This window comes from Nylanderia fulva, unplaced genomic scaffold (genome assembly GCF_048542155.1).
Source record: "Nylanderia fulva isolate GAGA-0341 unplaced genomic scaffold, ASM4854215v1 Scaffold13, whole genome shotgun sequence".
NCBI classification, from domain to species: Eukaryota; Metazoa; Arthropoda; class Insecta; order Hymenoptera; family Formicidae; genus Nylanderia; species Nylanderia fulva.
Genome location: NW_028189518.1, coordinates 695161 through 720456, shown reverse-complemented (window position 1 = coordinate 720456; position 25296 = coordinate 695161). Strand labels below are relative to the sequence as shown.

The window sequence follows — 25296 nt, the reverse complement described above, 5'->3', positions numbered from 1 at the left end:
AGAAGGCTAATCAGCGCGAAATAATAGAACAGAATATAATAATAAAGATTGGAAAGTGTGATATGTTTTTTTGAAATTTTTGTGTTTATTAATTTTTGATATCACAATGCATCGCGATAAAGGAGCTATTAGAATCCACACTTCACAGAATATCACAAATCTAGACACGTATATAATTCAAAAGAAAGATTTGATAAACAGATTTTATCCATTAATTTTTCAAGCACGAAATTGCTATTATAAATTCTATTTAATTTAAATAACATAATTTATCTTTTAATCTACATCAAAACAACATTATTGATAATAATAAATCATATTTTGATAATAATGCACCATGTTTGGTCTTATGTATCACTTAATAAAAAATCTGATAGATTATATGTATATAACTCAATATAAAGAATTAAGATTAAATCACGACTCTGTAATATATTAAATATAAATTACAAATAATATTACCACATTGTTCTTACAAATAAGAAAGTATAATCGATAAAAAGAGATTAAATTTCAAATTGTCTCACACCCAATATCATACAATGATAATAAGTCACGTATATGAGTAATAAGATAAGAAGAATCAGGAAAAATCCAAATATCGTGCAAATAATTTGTCAGTTTCCTCATAAACCGCAAGAGTTAACTACCTTCTGCCACTGTATTACAAATCGTGTCTTCCAGCTGTGCACAGTCAATCGTGTCGTCGTTTCTCTTTTTCTTCAAAGAAAATTCGGTTTTCCGATCGTAAGTGCCAATTTGTCAGAATGTCGTGGACAAACGTTTAACTCGCGTAACCGCCCTCGCACATAAATCAGGAAAAGAATATTAGCTTCAGGTTCGGTCGTATAAATGTCTTCACACGCCCTTCAGAGCGCTAGGGGGTTGCTTTCACTGCCTCTTGTAAACTCAGTATTCACAAAGGTTCGGAAGCTTTAACTTTTCTTTCGGGATAGAAAAGGCAAGAGAGCAACATGGACCAGCGCCTTACGAAAATGGGCCATTTGTGATCCAGTTTGCACCATTTAAGGACAATGACACAAGTTATACGCCTTGAAATTGCTGTTAGTATATTGTCCCCTTCAAAGAACCATAAATAACATAAGATATCCACCCGCAATAGAAAAGAGGAAGAATGAAAAATCGATTGGGAAAAAAGAAAAAACAAACCTTCCTTATTCTTCTTTGAAAGGCTTGATGATTATTGTTATGATTATTTTACAATTTTCTAATATAAGAAACTTTTATCTTCCTTAAAATTCTAGGATTTCTTTGAGACGCGCTTGATTAATATTGTTATAATTATATTTTACAATTTTCTAATATAAGAAATTTTTATTATATCTTTTATTATGTCAAATAATGTTATTTGTAATTTTACTTATATTACGACTTCATACATACTTGCACGTTTTATTCGTGTGTGTATTAATTATTATATTTATAATATATAATTAAGTAATACCAACATTAATTGAAAACAAAGCTACAATTAATAGTGTGTTTCAGAAGTCTAAATAATCTTTGTTACATATCACTCAGTTTCTTAGACGCAGTAACCGGAGAATAATGGTGATGACCTCTCATTAATTCTTGGAAATTACATCCGTCACTAAATCCATTTAATTACGTAGCGGCTAAAGAGTGAATGAAAACAACCACGCGAAGTAGTGATGGCACATAAAATTTTCTTCTTGAGTCTCACAGTGCAGAAATTTTTATTTAAACTACTAAAATTGTATATTTCACAATAATCTTAAATATTAAGTTAATAATATCCCTTGATATGTTATTGCATATTAATTTAAAAAGTCTATAAAGGAAGCCATAAGAAATATATATTATACAATTATACCAGTCTAATAATAACACATCTCATAAAACATATATTAAAGACCCTTGCAAAATTATTCAAAAAATTCAATTCTGCACAATGTTATCGACTTTAAAATTATGCGTTTAAAGGTATCTGAAGCAAAGTACATAATCCTTCAAGGCGATTATAGGAAGAGATAAACAAAAAATAAGAAACAAAAAAAATTCTTTTTTTTTTTTAAATTTCACACAATACCGGTCGTGTAATTCTGTCGTCTAAATGCTCGTCTTCCAACGTCGTGATGTCAGTGTGCTCGCATGATGCGTCGCTACCAGGCGCTACCGCGGACCAATTCAGGTTTCTTTGGGGGACTCCCCTTTTCACGTCACCTCGAAAGGAGAGCTCGATATTCTTTCAGAAGGGCGATAAAGGTACCAGACGCGCTCTCTGAAAAGAGGACTTCTCGCAGCGTGTGAAACCGTCGCGAACTCGACGCGATCTGCCGCGGGCGATCGTTAATAATAAGGCTTCATTATTAGGTCCGCGGAACGACAGTATATAGCGTGCAATTACGCGTCAATTCTGTCAACGTACATCGTCACGCCGCAGGATGCCCCGCGTTGCTGCTGCTGAAAAGGATTGTGGCACGCTCACGTGACACACGCATCGCGATGTGAAAGCATCCTGAAGAACTTTCTTCTGCAAACTAGAGCATCTCGCGAAATCCTTTCTGATCTCTTCAAAGATGTCGTCCTTTTATCTTATATGATATATGTATTCTTTAGATCGTTGTAACTTCTTGAGATTCTGATTCGAATTTATATAAGAGCTTCGTCAGATTTATCAAATAAAATTGAAACTCGTTTTAATACTAAAACCAAAATTAAGATCTTTAAATCAAATCAAATTGAATACTTAAAACGTCGCTAGTGGTATTTAAAATAGGAACGATATATTAAATTCGACCCAAACTAGCCAAGAAATTTTTATTTTACTTCCACAACGTTTCGACCATCTGTTTTTGGTCCTTTTCAAGTGAAAAATTCCTTGATAAAAGGAATACTCCGTTTTTTGACGATCCATCATAACGATAAGATGCGGTTACTTTCTTTCAAAAGTTATTTCAAATGTTTTTAAAAAATTCCGCTAATCATATTGTTTAATAATCATGACAACAGTGTCAACTAACTGCGCTTTTATCAAGAAATTTTTCACTTGAAAAGGACCAAAAACAGATGGTCGAAACGTTGTGGGAAAAAAAGAAAAATTTCTTGGCTAGTTTGGGTCGAATTTAATATATCGTTCCTATCTTTAAACAAGTCTTAAATATTAAAAGAGCAAGACTTGGAATCGTTTACAAAACTTAATATAACATTTGGGGAGAAAAGGAACATTCCTTCCTTCTCTGATATTACACTTGGTCAAAGTATCGACGTCACGTGAAGCGAAGTCCATAAGACGTATACGATCATCCCGCGAATCCTTTGCTCCCTGGAAGTCGAGGGGGTAACCACTAGCTAAAATGTTGTCCCACAGATTACATGATTTCATGTGATTTCATGATTTCATTTGATTTCATGATTTCATCTAATTACAAACGATTTCATCTGATTATAAATGATTCCATCTGATTACAAATGATTTCATCTGATTGCAAATGGATTTTTTTCATTACATATGAAATCATTTCATAAAAGTAATGATTTCATCTGATTACACAATGCATTTTCGTGATTGCACATGTAATCATTTAGGATTTTATGTGACACATAAAATTATAAATAGCATTTTATCTTGAATTTGATCGCAATTTACTACGGAAAGTGCTCGTGCCACACATGATTTCATCACAGATTTCATAATGATTACACATGATTCCAATGATTACACGAAAATTCAAAATGATTTCTGCTGACTACATATGATTTCATTATGATTTCTAATGATTCCGCATGATTTCATTTGACTTTATCAATTAAATCTAATTGCAAACGATTACACGGGATTTCATAAGGATTTCATAATGATTTCGGGGACACTGTCCCACGATTACATTAAGTGATTACCCCCTCGCTGGAAGTAGACGCGAACGCGAGACGACGTGGTGTCGCGTACCTCTCGCGAAAGATACAAATTGAGATAGTCGCGTCGGCGCAGGGTGCCACATCGCACCCCTGCAGCTTCGTTGTTCCCGCGCCATTGTCCCGTGAATGGTTTCGCGGAGCGAGCGGGCGTACGAGGGCCCTAAAAGGCACGTACACGCGTGGTTTACACGCGGAGTACAAGGCAAGCTGCAACAGCGAGCGCCTCGTCATAACGGTCGCCGACGAGGTCACGGGGTATATACGGGCGACAGCCAGCTCGGGGGCCATTATTGTGCGCACGGATCTTTATGCGAGATCTTACACGGGGTTCCACGGGTGGCTGCGGTTTCACTATATTTTTCTTTTCCTCCCCGATATATCCTCCCTCCTAAGTACCCCCGTACGAAACTTCGGTCCCGATCATTTTCTCTCTTTTCTTCGTATACTCTTTCCTTTCGCCGCCTCGTAAATCTATTTAGGCGTTGAAATGCACGGGGAAGTATTTAACGTCGCTTCCTCCCTCTATCATCCGCTTCTGTGAAAGTCGCTGGTTAGTAACTTATTTACGACTCGTTCAGCGTTCATTCGAAACGGAGGGTTTTCGTTTTTGAATTTTCGCAGGGTTGATTGGCAGATGAATTTTTGGTCTTTTAGAACGGTTTAAAAAAAAGATCTGCTGATTTTTTTTCTCAAGATTATAGTATTCTTTTTCGATGCTCTTAATTGTTTCATAATTTAAATTCTAAGTATTATAATTTTTATTCCATATATATTTTTAAGAAGAGAAGAATGTAATAGATTCTTGTGCATATAATTTATTTATATCTGTGCAAGTGTAAAGATTAGTATTCTTTATTCGATGCTTTTGATTGTTGACATACATAATTTAAATTCAAAGTATTATAATTTTTCTTCCATATTTGTTAAGATGAGATAAATGTAATTATGTAATAGATTCTTGCGCATACAATCTATTTATATCTGTGCAAATACAATGCAAAAAATGCCTCTCCTCATCAAGGTTCTAATTCCAGAATACAGTGAATACTCTCACTCATCTTTCTATCTCTTTGTCATCATCGCGATTACTCTTTGGAACATTCGCGCAATTAAACTTTGCAATGTGTGTCTGTGCGTGTATATAAAATGTCTTGCATATCTTTATAAAAACGTCCGTATAATTTCTTACTCAGCGAGTCATTATTTACCTTATGTAACCGACGTTACAGTATATTGTAAATACACATTTGCATTTAGATTCCGTCTGGAACGTATATTCCATACTCGCAGAAAATAAATTGCATTTTTTCCCTCTCCTCGACGTTGCGGTGCAGAAGTGACGGTATATAGCGATAGAGCGTGTCTGGTAGGGGCGAGTCCTAATGAGGATCCCTATTCCTCTCCTTCCGTTCCTTCCCTGCCACAACCGACCGACGCAAAGTAAATGAGCAGGTGCCTCTGGTATGTGCCCCGCCTACGCTTTCCACTCCATTCATCGTTCTATCTTTTTTTTTGCTCCGAGCCTTTCCTCTCGTAGGAGGCTGCGTCGTGGAAAAATGGTCGCCGCGCCTGACAAATTATTCGTTTTCCAGCAGCCCTTTTTCTACCTCGCCTCCTCCCGTTTCCTTGCTGCCCCTTTCTTACAACCAGGGACCAGCTAGCAGCGACCGTATTAGGGTGTATTAGGAAGGCCAACATCGAATTCTCGATGTTCCGCTTCACCACGTTTGGGAAACCTGTTGCGCTGTACGCGCCACGTCGTAGGTGGATCCTGTAAATTACTTCTGTATTCCGTGTGCCACGGGTATTAAATTTCTTCTGTATTTTTTACACTACTTCTATAGCTCGGGTACTAATCCCTGTATTTATGATATCCAAGCGGCGCTCGCTCATTATGTTATCCTATACAAGTTTATCCCGAAAGACGAAAACTTATATGTATGTATATTTGGATAGAGATATATCGTACGTCCAATAAAAATATCACAACTGTAAAATCGTTCTTATTAGTTAATTGAGATGTTATGGAGTATCTCCTTGAATTTTCGATTTAAAAAATGCTGAAAAGACGAATATATCGCGAAAAATTCGGACCTGATGTTACCTTCTTTTGACGAAGACAATTTAAAAAGTTACGAGAAGAATCGACGTGTAATCCTCTTATCTACTCCATCACGGATGACGGTCGTTAGACTTTCAACCTTGAAGAAAGACCTTCCGAAGGTGAGCAGAGAGACGGTGACACGGCCGGCTAAATCGGGAAGAGAGTTCTCGGAGCAAGACTCCTCTCTTCTAGTCGTACGTGCCCGCGAAGAGGTCTTCGAGACAGAGCAAACGCGCTTTTTTAATACGCGTAGTCGTGCGTGCACAGTTGCGTGCTCGCACATAAACGTGCGCACGCGTACCTGCACGTGTTTGCTTAAAATCTTGACGCATGACCGACCGTTTGATTTGTTTTTCCTTTCGCAGGGCCGGAATAACTGCCTATGCGAAACTGATGTCGGTTGCGAGACTCTAGCAATATTTAAAAAATATATACCTACAGATAGATCAAAGTATAGAAATATCTTACATGTAATATCTATATAAAACTTCCTGATATTAAATTATGATTCTTTAATATGTGTGTTATTTTTATAATAATATAATTTTTTATATAATTAAATACTTCATTTCGATTAGAGAAGAGCTGCAAAATATTTTTCTTCTTAACTTCTTGACGTTTACATCACGAGTGAAGTATTCTTTTCAATCAAAATGACATCGAATGAAAGATTTGATAGTTATTCTTCTTGTGCAACTTGAAATAATTAAATTTAAATTCCATGGTAAAGAATTGATTAAAATCATACACATTAGATTTGTTCGATTGCAATCCGATCCTGCTCGATTTCTGGAAGAGAGGAGTCACCGTCCGTCCTTCATCGATTGTACACTACTGACGACCTTAACGACGTATACGTCTCACTCCGTTCGTCCTCCGAAGCCGTCATATACCTTCTCTCGCCTCTCTCGGGGAAAAAGGACGAACGCCTCCCTATACGGACCTTCCTTCGCCGCGGTATGTAAATACGAGGAACGAGAAGGCTCCTCATCTCTTCTCCCGAACGACCGACCGCGGTGCATCGTATCGTATTCCACTGCTATTTGTCTTCGCGATCCGGGATTACGTTACCACGATGATACACGATGACATTTATTTTGGGATTTGTTCGGCCCGTGGTCCTCTCTCTCTCTCTCTCTCTCTTTCCTGTCCACGAGAATCCTTCGTGAACGGATCCTTTCGTCGCGCGAGCCACGCGTATTTTCGCACAGCCGGACTCGCGCGAAATTAATGTCCAAAGAAGGCATTATTTTCTTAAAGAACTGTACTTTCGCGTTATAAGACCTAAGAATCATTGGCTTCATTTAATTAAAAAGATTATTTTATGTCTCATATATATAGATATAATATAAAATTTAGTTGATCTAAATAGTCTCCAAATGTCAAACTTGCAGAATTCAAAAGAGATAAGAATAAGGAAAAATTAAATATCTAATAAATTATACAATATCCGTTATCTTTTCTCCATTTTAAATTGAATGTTTTGAAGAACTTTATATACATAATATATGATTTTATATTTTCGCAAATCTTTTCCTGAATATTACGATATAATGGCGTAAAAATATGGCCCATTTACCGTTACCACGTTCTCATATCGGCGCAGGGGATTAGCAAAATCTGATATAACGTGACATTACGAGCGCGAAGACTTGTGTAAACGCAGATGCCGTTAGGGAATCCCGGCGCAACGTAACGTAACGCGCGCAAGCTCCCTAAAAAGGGAGCGCGTGGCGGAGATCAAACAGCTGGATCATCTCGTGCGTGCCTTTAGGTAAGGATCTCTTTCTTGCGGGAAAGGTGGGTATATACCCAGGTGCAAAACTCGGAAGGCGTGCGTGACAATGCGCGTACATACGCGCGCGTGTGGTATGTACGTGCAACGTGTCGTGAAAGTCGCGCGTGAAAAAAAAAAAAAAGAAAAGAAAAAGAAACAGAGAGATGCAGAGAGGTCTTTACGCGAGTCAACGACCGCTTTTCCGCTTTCCCGGAAATTTGAGAAGTGCAGTCGGAAAAAATGCGGAAATTATCCTTATCGACGGCATCATTCATCATTGAAATCATCCTCTTGTCACGCAGTGATCAGAAATGTCATTGGATTTCTTTTTTTTTATTATACAGATATATAATTAAAATGAAAGATTAATTTGTTTGAAATCTTTAGGGTTCTCACGAAAAAAAAACAAGTGCTTTCAGAAATACATTTTATATATCAGCGAATGCAGTTACGAAATCCTCGATTGTCTGTCTTGGTACATTTGTAGATCTATTAGTCTCAGGTCATGGCACTCTCTTGAGACCATGTAATTACGTGTTAGATTTTACGAATCAGCCGGCGACGAAGTGCGTGGGCACACGCACCTCGCGGAGAGAATACCGTGTATCTCGGATCGTTTCGTAAGTGCAACGGTTTCCTAGGAGGCGTTAGGAGCCGGACTCGGGGCTCATTAAGGCTAATGACGCGAGATCGCGCAATTATTCCAATAAGCGATGGCCCACGAACCTATCAATTTATTATAATTACAGCGCAAAGGAAAGGGAGAGCAGAGAATATATATATATATGTATATGTGTGATTTTGCCCTATACTATACGTATTTACCAAATTACACGTCTTTCGATCATACGCCCGTATTGCTAGATGGAATAGATTAAGATCCATTTGGTCCCGAACGGGATTCACATTGTGACGATTCACACGAGACTATTGACCTCTCATCTCAGAGGAGAGACTATGTGATTATATTGGAGTGCCGACAAATTATTATCGCTCGGAGATTTTTGCGCGACCGTTCCTAAATTATTCAGCAATGATTATAAAGTGTGCTTTTTTTCTATATATCAGACGGTGCTCGATTGCTCGCCGAGAGTATTATACAATATATTAAACGCGAGAAAGGAGAGAAAACGGACGACGTTAAATTTGAATTCGCGGCACGCGAGTTCCTAAAATAAATCAACTTAGACTATTCTCTTCTACGGTTCTCCAGTTGGCATTGGGTCGGCCGGCTTCTTCGGCTTTAAAGAAAAAAAATGAAAAGAGGAAAAAGGCAAATAACGAACGTCTAGAAAAAATTCAAACGGTCCAGCGGCCACTTAGCGAGCACTCTCAACATGGTGGACACGTGTCTAAAGTGTGGCCGGAGTCTCGATCACGTGTCAATATCTCAAGAGGCATTTGTTTACAAAAGCCGTATAGAAGAAGAGGACGGCGCGTCGTCGGGTATTTTTATCAGAAACTTTCCAAAAGGCCTGTATTTGAGTTTCCGCGTTCGCGTAGAACGGAGCGAGTGCAACCGCGAGCTCATCCTAAAATTGCTCTCGCGAAAGAGTGCTGAATAAACGTCCAAAATTATATAAAATAAATTTATAACAACGCTAGTATAATTTTTCATTGCAATGATCGGACGGAAAAATAAATTTTCCGATAAAAGTTCTCTTGCTCTCGCATTCACAGTGACGATTCAGCGCCGGCTTCTTTATCGGGTGCACGCAGCCTCGAACGAACGCGTGGGCAATCCCGGCGAGACGCCTGAGAGAAGGAAAGAGAGACAGCTCTCTCGCACATACACACGCTCGCGTTTCCCTCTCGATTCTACCCTCGGCAGTCGGCTACCAGCGCGCTAGTAAAAACAGCGCGAACTGGTCGGGCGCGTGCACAAAGTAGGGAGATAGGCGTGGCACGGCATCCGTACGTGCGTCCACGCGCTACGGTGTGCGTGCACCCACCTAGTGCCTAACGCGCTCGGTTAGGCTGACGCGTACGCTCGAGAGAGGGAAACGGTGACTCCGGAGGAGAACTCGAGAGGGAACGATAGTGGGGCCCAGCTGGCACGGGTGTAGGCAAGGGTGGCGGAGGAGAAAGCGGCGAATCGAAGAGTGGGAGGGAGAGAGGCACCTAAGGTCCGCGGACACGAAAGTCAACCAAGAAGGAAGGGGTGGACGTGCGCGCCGGGTCGCGCACGTGGAGAGAGAGAGGGGAGGTTACAGCGCGGCGGCCGAAGGTGAAGCTGCCGAGAGTGCCGAGTCGCTGCAGCCTCGCAGTCGGCGCGAGACCGCGCTGCTGAAAGGATCACCCTATTGTCGGTTGTGCGAACGTGCGCTTGCGTTTTTTCCTTCCCACCCCATTCCTTCCTCGTGCTCTCGTTCTCTAGTTACCTCTTTTTTTTTTTTTTTTTTCATCCCCGCGCGACGAGCGAGAGAGCCGGAAATTCGCGCGTGTAAAAGAAGGACCGAAAGGGAGAGTCGCAGGGGGTTGCTCTGGAGGGAGGACGCTGAAAAGAAGCGCGTGTGATCGTCGTCGTTGACGGCGGGAACTCTCACTCGCTCGCCCCAAGTAGTCACGTCTTAATCTTGTCAGACCTCTTTGGTGGCGACATCCCGACGGGCCGGGCTAGGGTAATTCTGTGATCTCGATGTGCCTGATTGATCTTGTTGGTTGTGGCTGCCGCGAGTTTCTGCTCTGACTGTTAACGAATATATCGAGAGAAGATCTCTAGGATCATCGCGCGAGAGCGCGTCGAGTAATGGGAATTCCCGACGGTTCGTTCGCACACATGTACGAGGGAGAATTTGGCGAACAAGTGTCGCGAGCTTGATTGACGGATCGGCGAGATTTTTATATATACGCGTGTGCCGATGCGATGTGACAACGCCCCACTTCGACGAGCGATTGTTGTTGTTTGTCGATTGTTATTGTCGTTCGAAGATACCAACACGAGTAGCCCGACAGTATTATATATTCGCCCCGCGGACTGTGCGACGGCTCTAGACGTTCGATTGTTGCTGTGATAACGGAGAGAGGATGGTCTCTGTATAAGCTAAGTTCAGTGCCTGCTCTATTGTGATTTGTGACTATAAGAAAATAGATAAGAGGAGAGGAAGAAGCCCGAGGTTAAAGTGTCCCAACGTGGAGGAGGTTGAATCTACGAAGGCTCGGATGCGTGGCAACCCCTAACTGTTATCCGGTAAGCGACACGATCTAATCTTCATATTTTCGATCGATATCGCGATGTCCCTCGATCCCTCGAGTGACCCCTTATTTGGCTTCAGCTCAGGTCGAGGGAACCGCAAAGTTGCTTGTAAAAATAATATTTTATTAATAGTGATGCAAGAAAAACGTCCTATATATATACATATGATACGTTGTAATACTTATTGATGTTATTTAATTATGCACCCTTCATAATAAAATAGCATTTATTTTTTCGAATGTTAAATATAAATATTTTTTTAATTGTCAAATCACGAGACGTAGATGAAGTGCTTGATCATACGAAATATGAAAATAAATGGCAAATTCGCAAGAAAAATATAAATTATTACAAGTGCAAAATGTGATACGTTATTAGAATACGTTGCATACTGCGATTAAGTGATTATTATGCATTTTTCTTCATAGGAATATGCTGCCTATCATGTTATAAAAGTGTGACGTTAATCGAGGGTTATCCATAGAATAAAATAAGTACATACTGTATCGAAACTCGATTAACAGAGTAATATTTCGTTGTAGTTTTATTCGTTCCAACTTTATCGTTGCTTGCCCCACATTAATATCACGACTTTAATCGTTGCTTTTATTGCACGTTGAGAAACGAAAAAAAGCACGACGTGTGAACAAAAAATCATGTTATCCCTGCAAGGGTTGTATCGAAGGTTTTTACCAATTAATTAATAAATTCATAGAGAACCGATATTATTCGATATATACTGACAAATATTGAATTATATATATATATATATATATATATATATATATATATTGAATAATCATTGCTTATTGTTTTAAATAATACACAAGAGACAGAGAGCCTGTGATCGAAAGAATCAAAAGAGATAATCGCGCAAACCGCCATTTAATATCAAAGCCACTTTTTCCACCCTCGTTGACACTAGAATGCGTTTATAATCGATCTCATAGAGGCCAGCTTTTCTGTCCTCCGTTGCGAGGGCGGTTTTAACATCGTTACACCGCGCTCGTCAAAGCCTCGCGGCGCTGAGCGTCGGAAATGGAGCGGACACGCGTGTTAAAGTAAATACGTGCGAAGAGCATGTTCTCAACTGCTCGGTCTTTTTTTTTACGCTCGACCTTTTCCACCTCGCAAAAGTTTGAAAACGCGACTGGAAATATATATTTATCGATCCTCGAAGGAAATTGTTGAGAGAGAAAAAAACGTGCATCTACTTAAATGTATTTACTACATTAAATTTTTTTTATGCAACAAATGCATTTACATATGATAATACGAATATGCATTTTGTATTTTTTGACTGTTGTTTACACGTGGGATCTCTTAATTTTAATTTTTTTTTACTTAGCTTATCAATCTGTGTCATACATCACATCTGTCAACAGAATCAGCTGTACGAGTTATGGCTGCAGCTTAGCATTTAAAAATCAGACATAAAATAGGAAAAAACAGATATGACATTGTCCAATTAATCTGAAAACTTGTCGATTTTATCTGCATGACGTATTTAATGATCTGATCGATAATGAGATGAAGGAGATGTTTTTCTTTTTACTTTCCTTATTTGTTTTCGCTATTTTATTTAAAATACTACTACTTCGGTGCGTCCAGATGCATAATGTTGTCGAAGTTTTTGCGATTTCGAGATGAAGTAATTGCACGGAATTTGCGTGATACGAGAGGGGGCTTTGAAAATATCTTCCAGTGACACATTACGCTGAATGCCACCTTGCGCGCGCGAGGGTGGCTTAATGTCGGAAGTGGAGCGGACACGCGCGTTAACCCAGCCACGTAGAACGATCTGCCGAGACCAATCTCGCGCGCTTCGTCCCTTCACGCCTCGTGACTTTGACGCGTGCTGCGAGCGTGACATGTACATTAAATCTCTCTGCCGCTGCTATACTGTCGCGCACGCGCCGATTTACCGCGCGTTATATCGCTGAATTTTGTCACGCCGCGAGTGTGTGTTTGTCGTAGTGTGCAAATTGTCGGACGATACAGATTAAGAACGTAAAACGCCGATTTGGCTAAATTACAATCAGACAACATTTATTTCTCTCGCATTTTTTCGTAATTATTTTTACTTTCACAAATGCTATAGCTCAAAAAGCAGTAAAATCAAATAGAAAATATAAGATATCTATTTTGCTTATTATACGTATATATCTATCATATCACAGATTTTCCATTAAGTCTATTAAGTTCATTAAATTGATTTTTAATAATATTGACTTTTGATATTTAATAAATAATATATTCAGTAATATAATCATACGTTGGCAGATAAATTAATGATATTCCCAGAGTTTCTCGCATGCTTCGGGTTCAACGATAGTTATTGATGCCTCTAGGACAATCGTCGACGAAACTTATTTTCATTGTCTTAATGGGTTCTTAATACGACAGCGATCCGAGAAGTCAGCGTCCTTCGCGACACGCGTAGTAAAGAAAGTGGCCGGACACTCGGAGCACACAAAGTGTCAGATGTCACGGCTGCCCTGTCTCATTTGCAAACAACGCAACGAAAACGTTCCTCGAGACCTCGATTTAGCGAATAAATCCTCGGGATGTTCGATTTCACGAGCGTTTTTCAATATTTTTATCTAACGTTATTATCTTTAGAAATAACAATTTTTTTTATATATGTAATTTCAGGAAATTCTGCGATTAATTTAACGCAATTATACATTTTAATCAAATTTTCATTATACTTAAATATTTTATGGGCCGTTTATTTAAAGAGAAATTTCATCTCAACGATGGATTCTATTAAATTATATAAATCACTGCAAATTTGAACGGCTAATTTAATCACTCGAATGTGTCAATCACATTACGCGAAATTTCAATTACAAGTTATACGTCATTTCCCCAAGATATATCGTCGCTATACAAAAGGAAAGAGTGTACCTATACGTGTTTGGGGATTAGACACACGGGTCCTCTCGATCATTATCGTTCGACGATTGTCATCCGTCGATCGGTATCTATCGGCAAGCGCACGATTTATCGTGCTTTATGCGCATATTCGCGCCGACGCGATGCAGCTGCTGCTGCATCAACGGGATCCCGGGGTCCCCGCGCGCGCATAATGATACATTGCGCCGGACATGAAAGTTATAAGCTTTAATTCGAGGCTCGCGCGATTCACCGGTGCGCCGCGTTCGCCGGTCACCGTATATCGATCGCCAATTTGCTATGCAGATCGGGAGGAGGCCTTTCGGTGCGCCTCGGCGTTCCCTGACGCAGCCCCTGCAATCTTCCTTCTCCTCCCTCCCTCTCTCTCTTCTTTAACCCCTTTGCATTCCCTCTCTTCCCCATCTCTCGTTTTCTCTTTTTCTTCCTGGCGTCTCTCGTGCTCCCACGTGAAAGAAACGGCGGCCGTGCAGAAATAGAATAAGCGAGGATTAAGGTAGTCGCTATCTCGGCGATAAGATTACACGTGACTCCTCCTGTTCAGAGAGACAACTACCAGCGCGCCCGAGAGCGCAGAACCTTCTCCTCGCTGAATCTTTGTTCCCCGAAGCGATTACGAGTGGTATATCGCGTGGAAAAAAATATTAGGTAAAGATGTTTCCTAGGAAAATTCAGAGACGGATTTGGGATCACAGGATTGTTCTTGTGTCAGATCGATTTCGCAATAAATACATCTCTCACGACGGCTCGCACGAGGAATACGACGGTGCGATTTTTACCGATTCGACGGACGCGGAATGATCGAACGTGAGTAATCTCTTTGTGGCACGGCGCCGCAATTAGGAAATCCATTTGGCGTAATTGCGCCAACAACCGCTCTCGGTGCTAGCTACCGCGCTTAATCAAACGGCAGCCGCTATCCGCCTTATTGCCATTTACCTGTACCTGTACAGAGTATCTCGCAAAGCTTCGAAGGCTATAAAGTGCGTGTTTTCTTGCGTTGCATACACGTGTGCTCGAAAATCGATTTCTTTTCTTTACAAAGATTGGAAAATCCAAATTAATTGTGAAATCACTCAATAAAGGAAATTAAGAAATTTTAGATGAAGAAAATTTCGCCAAGATGTGTGTAAAACTTAAACGAAGATGCAGATGCAATTAGATGTTAATTGTTTAAAGTCCACCATCAGTGTGGACTTTAAACAAATCTCGACTCATCGAGACTTATAATTAGTCATGTTGATATTTCAATGTGGCATCTTCTCAGCTTGGAAGAAGATTAAATATAAGTAGACTCATCCTAATTTGCGGTTTATAAGTAATTTGCGGTTTTTCTTCTTTTTCTGCTTTTTCATTTCATGACAGTATTTATGTTCCAAGGTATAAATTTAAAGTTAAGTCCTTAAATATATGTTACCCAGGAGAGAAGACTTGAGCCAAGGAAAAGTTGCACCTATCAATTAAAACTTGAATCCAACAGATCGAAAATTATATAACTCTCGCAGAATTGTCGTGACATTGTCGAAAGAATAATAATTAAAAAATATTTTTGAATCTATTTTTTTCTGAAGCACATAAACTTCTCTTGAGTAATGAATAAATAATATCAAAACGATAATATTATACGGATATTAATAAAAATGTACGTTTCCAAAATTTTTTAAGTCTCTGTTTTTAGAACGCATTCTATTTTTCTCTATTACATGCAAATGTTGTTTGGTTAAATTAATCAACTCATACGAAATTCAATGAAAAAAATGCCACGTATTACGTGTCTGATCAATCAGCGATGTTCTTCAATGCGATTACATGTGTCGATTGGATACATATTTGCGATCATGATAGTCAATCGAAGTTAAGCCACCGAGGGCAATGACGATGACAAAGAGACGGTGGCGATTGTTAACGATCATAATGAGGGTCGATTAGCGATTTAACGAGCATAAATCGGGGTAGCAAACTACAACTTTAACTTTGGGGAGCATATAATATATGCGTACTGTTTACGTTCTTTTTTACGAGGAAAATGTTTTAAGCAGAAAAATTTGAAAAATCGCAGTTTTACAAACGAGTTTTCTCAATATAAATTATCACACATCCGCGTAAGCCAGATGACTCATAGGAAGTAGCACATAGAAAACCGGAGCGCGTAATATTAAATATATCTGTACGTGGTGAAAGAAATCTTAAAGGAGAACGTTCGTTATACAATGAATACAAGCGATGGACTGATAGAAAATTTTCAATAAAAAAGACTTTAGAAATATTAAATCTGTTTATATTTTATTTCTTTGTGATTCCATAAATTTCGTGAAATAAATGTTAACTTTCAACGAGTTATAAAAAAATATACTTTACAAATTATAATTTGTAACTTATTTTTAAGCAGAAAATATATCTATATTGCTTCGAACTATACTATTATATATTATATGAAGATATACAAATTAATTGAAAACTATTATATTATACTTTCGCAAACCTTTTGCGTTGGTGCATTTGATTGTTTCATTATTTTGTTTCTCAGAGAATACTTGTCTGCGATTTCAAATGTACGCCCACGAAAAATCTGGCGATGTCGATCGTAATGATCCGTCATTATGTTAATATGCGTCACGAATTGTCACCTGCGCAAAGAACGTATTGCGAATCGTATACTTGTGAGGAGGCACGACATGCAAATCATACCTCTGAGGCGATCATAATTGGTGATGTCGATTTTTAGAGACGTGCATTCAATACACTGGTCGAAAAGCATTGCGAACGTAAACGTCGCGAAAACCTATGTTTTGTATTGTTAGTCTAATGATTCGACGGATCGTATAGCCAAGCGTACACAATGTCATTAATAGAAACTCTTGAATGAAACGTATTTGACCTTTGAGAAACGATATGTGTGGCGAGAAGAAAGGCTTCAATCTGTCCCTACGTTAAGAATTCAGATTGTCCCGATTCGCATTTTTTATAAAATGATTATGTAGCGTTTGGAAAAATTCAATTCAATTCAATTTTTCTCATTTTTTTTCTTATAGTATTATTTATAGTATTAATTGTAATATTAATTAAAGTATTCTTTACTTATAGTGTTATCTATATAGTATTAATTATAATATTAATTATTCTTCTCTTATAGTATTATCTATATAGTATTAATTACAATAATTCTCATAGTAATCTACATTGCAATATTTACAAACTTTTCATTGAACTGTAATTTTTTTTATCTCTATAATATATAGATACAATATATTCAATTTTTCTTCTTTTTTTCTTATAATAATTTCTATATTGCAATATTTAGATCTACATATTCTGAATTATTGTAAATTTTAATTTCTCGAATAATTCGACAATTGACAGATAGATCGAAAAACATTTTTGAAGCATCCCCGAAAGAACTTGTCGTCAAGATTTACACGTAATGCAATCGTCTGCACCGACGACGAACGGACGCGCGCACAGAGGCGTGTGAATCCCCCTCTAATTAATTCTTCGACCGGACCGATAATGGAGTGAACGAGCTGGCCGTCGCGTAGGTGGCTCCGAACGCGGCGGAGTTTCTTCATATCAACGACCGCGTGCAGGTGTAGTCCTCGCGTAACGAACGACCAGTCGATAGCTCTCGACGATATTTTTTATACTGTTGTCCGTTCTCCCGTGGATTCCCGCCGAGAGATGTAAACCGTGGAAAGTAAATGCTTGCGTAAAACCGTCGATCGGATACGGTCTCTCCTCTACCTTCCTCTCTTCTATCCCAAGGCGCGCGACTTCGTGTGTATAGTCGATTCTGAAATGTTCACCTCGGTGGACGAGCAGAGGAGCTTCGAACGTCCTACGCTAAACTCTTCCAGCCGCATGGACACCGGGGAATACACTTGGCTTACGCGAAGATGTGGTATTAATTATTTAACGCAGCGTAACACACTTTGAAATTAAATAACGGAATGAAATAAGCGAGATGGTGTGAAATAAAAATAATTGGAATTTATAATTTTATATATAAGTATTAGCCTCCCGTTAAATGTATACCACTTTGATTATACGCGAGATTAGAGGAACATTATGTTTGCGCCCTACATAATCTCAGTGATTAGCGCTCCGTGTCAACCTATTAACAAACTTTGTGCCACTTTCAAGCTGACGGGATGACGTTGGTTATATGCTCTAGCAAGCGCGGGGGTTGTAGTCGTTAATCACGACACCGTGAAGTTTAACCGGGCGCGCGTGCCGGGTGGGTGCGAGGGTCGCTCGAGGGTAACACGGAGGGTTGGTTTCACCGGCCTTGACCGTGAAACCTCCAGCCACCCCCTCGACAGGGCACGGCACGAGGTTGCACAGGTCGGTTGGGTTCGTTCCACGGTACGATGCACACACGGTGTCCGTATCTCGTTCCTCCTTCATTCTCTCTCTCCCTCTTTTCCTGGAAATCAATATCGCTCTCTTTACTCGTCCACCGCCAGAGAGGCTGCGTCGCATACAGACTGATCTACTATAACAGGCGGTCCCGATATCGCGGTTTATCCACAATTGGATTGCATTTCGCGGATATATGTATAATTATACATGAAAGAATTTGTCAAGTGTTATGATGGTCGTGTTATATAAAAAAAAATATTAAAGATGATATAATCATTATTACATAATATCCGAATATCAGGACTTGGGATGTGAAACAAATTGTAAAACAAACGGCGGGATGCATCGGCGAAAGCACGAATACACAACACGTTGCAGGGAAGAAGCCGCGTGTGCGGGCGAGAATTACGATGCAGTATATTCGTAATACAAAACTGGTAACGAGCTGGTACAAATGTTATGACGAGCCGCGTTATGGAGTACACACACCCGTGTTATAAACCGCGTCATTCGCCGCGACCAAGCAGTATCTAGCCCAAATATATTACGAGCGAACGTTGTTACGACCGGTACACACAGTATTTCGTGCTAATAAATCTCACGAGCCTCTCGCTGGATCCCGGATTATTTTGTAAAACGATATGTGAAGACAATCTGCACCTCGGGGAGGCCCGAAAAATACTGTGTGTGAACAAATATTTTTCATTATAATCTTCAAAAGTAATATTATATTTTTATTATATTATAAATTATAACGTAAATTTATTTATTATTATAAATATCAATATTTTGCCTCAATGTAATTTTGTTGGATTTTTACACTTTTCACGTTCTTTTTCAGTGAAAATATTAAATTGATGATTTTCTTAACGATTTAATTTAATTGAACTTATTGTTAGTTTAATCGAATTGCTCAATATTTTTATCTTAATACAAAACGTGATTAGTTCAAATTTTACTTTGATACCGAAAATTACTTTATAAATCATATTTGTTATTAAATATAGTAATGATACAAATTATTATATATATTTCTTTTAAGAGGGGCAAAGGCTCTATTAATTGCAAAATTAATCAAGATTGATGAAACTGGCTAGAAGAGGGAGAGATAGACAACCGTAGCCTAATTTCACGTTATAAATCACATTCGTTATTAAATTATAGCAATGATACAAATTATTATTATATTTTTTTAAGAAAGGCAAAAACTATTAATTGCAAAATGAATCAAGATTGATGAAGCTGGGCAGAAAGAGAGAGAGAGAGACAACTGCAGCCTATCTTCCGTCGAGCGTAAATATACTTGCAATGTGTCCGGGACGCAGGCCGCAACAGCGGTCGTATCTGTCGACGTTTTATATACACATCGCGATATGTAACACACTCCCACTAACGCGATGCGACAGATTTAACGGAGTAATTAACGCCCACGCGTGCGACTTCGTACCGCCAAGTGTGCGTTTGTTGGCGATCCGTTGTATGCAAATTCTCCCTCCGATATCTGGCGGCGAGCAGCAGGATACATCCGCGGCGACGGATGTGACGCGGCGGATTCGCGATTTCCGGCGATGAATTTTTTCATATTTTTCACCAACGGGGGAGGATCGTTAATTGCTCGGCTGCGGCGGGAGACGACATCGCTTTGTCGCCGGCGACTTGCGTCAACTAACAAAAATCGACGTCCACGCGACAAGCCGCATGTTTACTGTTAATTGGACGCCGGTGAATTTGCATTTTAATCGATCGCCGGTTCGAAGAGTCGAGCGCGTTTTATTTACTCGTGAATCATGTTTTTGAAATTTTCAAAGCGACGACGATGGGGGAAAATCGAAACAACCAACGACGGCAATTTGAAAAACTAATAGGTAGTAACGTATATCGACATTGTCCCTGAAATAACCCGTCCGATAATATCTCTCAATATCTCGTTAACGGTTTTAGCGATGGTGCGCTCCATTCAAAATTATTACGCAATATGTTTGTAGGCGGATTTACGTAAACACATCGCGCTCGCTTTATCGCGTGCGGATTTTTTATATATATTTATATTTTTTTATGTATGTATATATATAGTGTTAAAAAAATTTGTTTTTTCTACTATTTACAGACTGAAATTAAAAGATAAAGCATATCAGAGTGCAAAGATCTCGTCGTACAGTTTTTATAATTTTGTTGGATGTTTACACGCGAGAAAAGTTGGCAGGATTCTTCATATTCCCTCACGTATTCCCTCTCCCGGAATTCCTGATGTTTATATAGGTCAGGAGACGCGCGTGGCGCCTATCGATCGACCCTGGGATGCGAGTTCAAGGTCGCGCATCTCGCGTTTCAGAGATGCTGCGCCTCTCTCTCTCTCTCTCGCTCTCTCGCGCGTATAGAAACTGCTACACCATGTTACTGCATGCTGAATACATGCGAATGATAAACACAATGCTCTCCGAATTTTTCCAATTTCGAACATGCCAGTATTGTGTTGCGTCGATATATTTAATTATCGAAAAATTACTCACGCGATATAATCCGTGCTATTGTTTTAATTTCAATACGTCAATATCGAAAAAGAAACATATTTTGTAATATAATATATATATTTTTATTTATTAGTAAATATATTTTTTAATAGAAATATTAATATTATATATACATATAATATAATTTGAAAATATGTTATTGTGTAGAATAATAGAATGCAAAATAAAAAATTTAATATACAAGTTTTCGCACATGAAGATTAGTTGAAATACGATATTATTCACGTGAATGATATTAATATCATATTACAGGAGATAGTAATATGATATGACAACGTTTTAACAACAAATCTCCTTCTTTATATGCGAATACCGTCGTCGATGCGTGTTTAATATGTTTCATAATTCACAAGATTTTTTCCAACGTAGCATTATATGTATAATTCTTACGTAATATTTCCATAAATGTACGTAACTGGTTTTTTCGAGCTTTAAAATATGGATACGATGTTCACCTTCCAAAGTATTGCGACGCTTGTAATAAATGGCTCTTCGGCATCGTTATAAACACTCATGCCGCTGTTCACAACATTTCGTGTAGAATAAAAAGATGTTTAAGATATAAAAAGAAATTTCTTTCTCCCGCAGTGGTTAGACTTTTGTCGCACACTGTGAACAATATACCACATTTTAGTATTATTACATCGTGGGCGTCCGCAGGATTTTTTGCAGATGGAAGCACGATTAAAATTTGTTGTTCCTTATTTTTTTAGTATTTTATTTTCAGTTTTTTATATTAAATATGTGCAAATAAATTGCAGTGTTTACTCAAAAGGAGAGTAAATGGTTAATTCTTTGACTAATTTCAAGGGCGGGCAAATACCCCTTATTCTTGCTTCCCTTTCTCCATACGTAATAAAGATGTGTAAAATTAGTGAGACATTCTACAATGATGTGTACTTTATCACATTTATTGGAATTATTACTCGAAGGTAATACGGTGGAATGAAGATTTAACGATGTATCGATCGCGTCGCGGGAACGCACTGATTTCAGTTATTTAGCGATAATACTCGATTCTCGCTGGGAGCGTTAATCTCCGGACGGTTCATCTCTCATCCGCCTCCCTGCAGCTCGCTCGCTTCCGCAACAGTTGCTTGTCGCTGAGCGATCGCCGGCGCTAGGAAAACGATCATTCTCTATGGTCGAACAGGTAGCTGGGTTGGGCCCGGTTGGGTCGTTAAGTAGGTGTATGTATACCTGCCGCGCGTGATCGCGAAGTCGCCAAAGTGCCACTCAGCTACCGGAGTTAACGAGTTAAGTCGAGCTTAGCTCTTTCTCGTCAGATTCTCGCGATCATCTACTCCCCATTCCCGCTTCTTCTGGACACGAGAAATATTGAGGAGAAAATCGACTCGGAAATCATCAACGTCGAGTATTTATAGATCCTCTCTTCGAAACGTCAAAAGGGGATAATGCGTGATTTTTTTTTCACACGATTGATTAATGGTCTAATCGTCGATTTATTCATTACCGTTGAAAAATCGCGCTTAATTATGTATATTAATGATAAATCGTCTCGTTCATCCATTCTGCAATAATGATCGCATCATTAAACAACGATAAACTGTAAAAGTAACAAGACATTAAGAAATGATTGTCTTACGTACGTGACGCTCTCCTGAGGAGCGTGATATACTAATCTATTTGAAGCAGTATTGAGTTGTTGAAAAATGCGATATCAATATTTTATCGAAGATAAACGCCAACTATTATAAAATATCAATTTATTAATAAATCGAAATTTAAATAACCAGTTTTGAAAATTGCAAGTAACAAGATAAACGAGAAGAAGAGAGAGATGTGTGTGGTATCACTTTGATTAATCGATCAAAAATATCTCTAGTTCTTCGTCAACCCGACTGGTATCTGCGTTTTCCACGCGGGAGGCAACGCGTCGCGAGATATCGATACTCGACCACGCGCCTCGAGAGCAGAAGATGAGATACCTCCGCCTTCATCTCCGGCGCTCTCATATATTTTCGCGTATTCGCGGCTCATATACATACAGAAAGCGGCTCTTATCGAAGATCGGATCGCCATCCTCTTACTCTTACGGCAACCCCACACGTTTGACGTCCCCAGGCTCTCGGTCAGTGGTTCCCAAGGATCGACTTTACGCGTGCAATAGAATGCGAGATTTCGCATAGAAATGCATCAACTGAAAAGCTTTGCGATTTCTGATTTTTAGAGACTGAAAAAATGCCATTTTTTCTAAATCATAAATTTTTAAATCTCAATTACAATGTAAGAAATAGTTGTTGACACCTTAAAGAATCTCTTTTTTGATCTTGTCTTTTTATGCTGATTTTATGATGATTTTTCAGCTTATTTCATTCATTGAATATAGATTCGTGCGAAGGTATTTAATGCCTATTTAAATTACGATCGAAATCAAAATCTACTAATGACGTGAATTGTAACCAATTGTTATATAAACATAGCCCATTGGACTTTCAGTTGTCCCCAACAGCTATTCTCTGAAATTGAGACGCGTTGACACGTGCGCCCGATTTGGGACGCATAATTTAGAGCCTGATCACGTGCGAGAAACACATTCAATATTGACTCAAGTCAATGCAAACATCGAAAAAATATTTACATTTTTGAGTACGCCAGCGTCTCGAAAATCCTGGTATCCAAATATAGTATTCAACTAGTCAAACATCCAGATGTTTAAACAAACCGTCGAATTAGCCATATATGTGAAGAAAATATCGACTACTATTATTTAACATAATACCAGTATACCTTTTAAATATACATAACATTAAATATACAGATAGACCCCAATTTTGATATGTAGAACAATATATTTACTAATATCACTATTTTTAATACGTAATATTTTCAATATGTAATATTTAAAAAATGACTAATTAAAATTTTGTTGCCCTTTTTTGTAATTTATATTTTAATAGAATATTTAAAGAAATAGAGAAAAAAAAGAAAGAAATGGTCTCACACAAAAAAAACATCATCTTTCATATACCTACCTGCTTCGAGGTACCAACATTTTATACCATCAGACATGTTATTATCACTTTTTCGCAGGCTCATCGCCTTATGTTATTATTATTTCAATTTATACCCGGGTTTGCCGCGTAGGAGAGTTGGGTGCGAATATGGCACGCCAGGTGTGTGTCTTCTTTGAAAAAATAGCTACGGGCTCGATACTGGTCGCGAATCTTCGAATACCTTCCGGACTACGGCGGTGATTAATTTTAATTGGCCCATCTGTCCCGCGTTGCCAAGTCGTATACTTCGCTTTTTTCGAATATCCTTAAAAGGATGTCTTTATCGATCATGATTTATGTACGGTGATCCCTCTTTAAATAAATTCGCATATGTAAGGACTTGCATATAATATTCATGTACTATTAACGTAGATCATCGGCATGATAGGTAAAATTTGTCTGTAGTCTGAATTAACGCAGTAACATTATAAATTCAACCAAGATCTTATTCCAATTTTGTCTTATATCAATGTATGCAATTAGGATGTCATTCTATTTCATATTGTAAAGATGTCAAAAATATTACTCCCTAAAAAAATCTTTAAATTGCTTAGACTTGTTTTTCTTTTTGTCACGAATTGGTGATTACATCATTTGGCTACCTGAAGAAAAAAATGTTGTGCTTCGGGTTTGATGCAAGCAAGCGAATTAGGTCATCCCTCTTAAAGTCTTGTCACTTGAATCCTCGGAAACGTTGCTTGAGAGTTCTCAATCTGGTTTACCGGTGATAAATTTTCAGGAATTTAAAGTCAGCACGCGGAACGGTTAACTTTGTCACGGTCGGTTAAACGGATCGTTCTTTTTCAAAGTGGAACGTTTATAAGTATCTAAAATATAACATAATTTATTTTCTTATATGTAATATATTATATATAATTTACTGTATATAATTTATTATATGTAATTTATTTTGTTTTAATAAAAATATATAAAATTTTAATTATGCATATATATTATTAGAGATTAAATTTATATAAATATATATATATATTTATTTTGAAAGTTAGAAAAATAATGGCCATAATGATCTAATGATATATAAATGTCTTTAATTAATTTTTCTTCTTTTTCTATTGCCTATTTTTATAAATATCCACTATTGATACGTCAAATTCTTTTAAACATTCTATAGAGGTGTCTTTTTTTTGTTATCGATATAATGAAGAAATAACCTTCCTCCGTTCGTCCGTAGAGATTTATCACCTTTAGCTACGACAAAAACGGACGAGAAACCGTCTTCTACACTTCCGGACGTCTTCTGTCGACCGCGCATTTCCTTGATAAGATCGGTCCCTCTTACGGAGTATTAACTTTAATCTTCGAAGGGAAGCGGCTAACCGATGCGGAAGTCGATTGCTATACCGCACTCTCAAAATTATGTTGCGGAAAGTACATACGTTGGAAGATTAATAGTATCATTCAGATTTTCCACAAGCCATCATATCATCAAATTGTATTTTATTTCCTATTGACTAATCGAAATTAAAATCAAATTTGGT

At 38.4% G+C, this 25296-nt stretch overlaps 1 protein-coding gene across 2 annotated transcripts in view; it reads left to right on the top strand.

Moving 5' to 3' along the window:
* klu (zinc finger protein klumpfuss) overlaps positions 1–25296 on the top strand; it is a 64602-nt gene that overhangs the window by 8946 nt on the left and 30360 nt on the right. Inside the window, exon 1 of one of the 2 annotated variants that reach the window (XM_085479741.1) lies at positions 10054–10971. The exons of the other annotated variant lie outside the window; for it this stretch is intronic. The gene's annotated coding sequence lies outside the window, so the exon portion shown is untranslated. Of the gene's footprint in view, positions 1–10053; positions 10972–25296 lie in introns of those variants that run through there. 2 annotated transcript variants of the gene reach the window in all.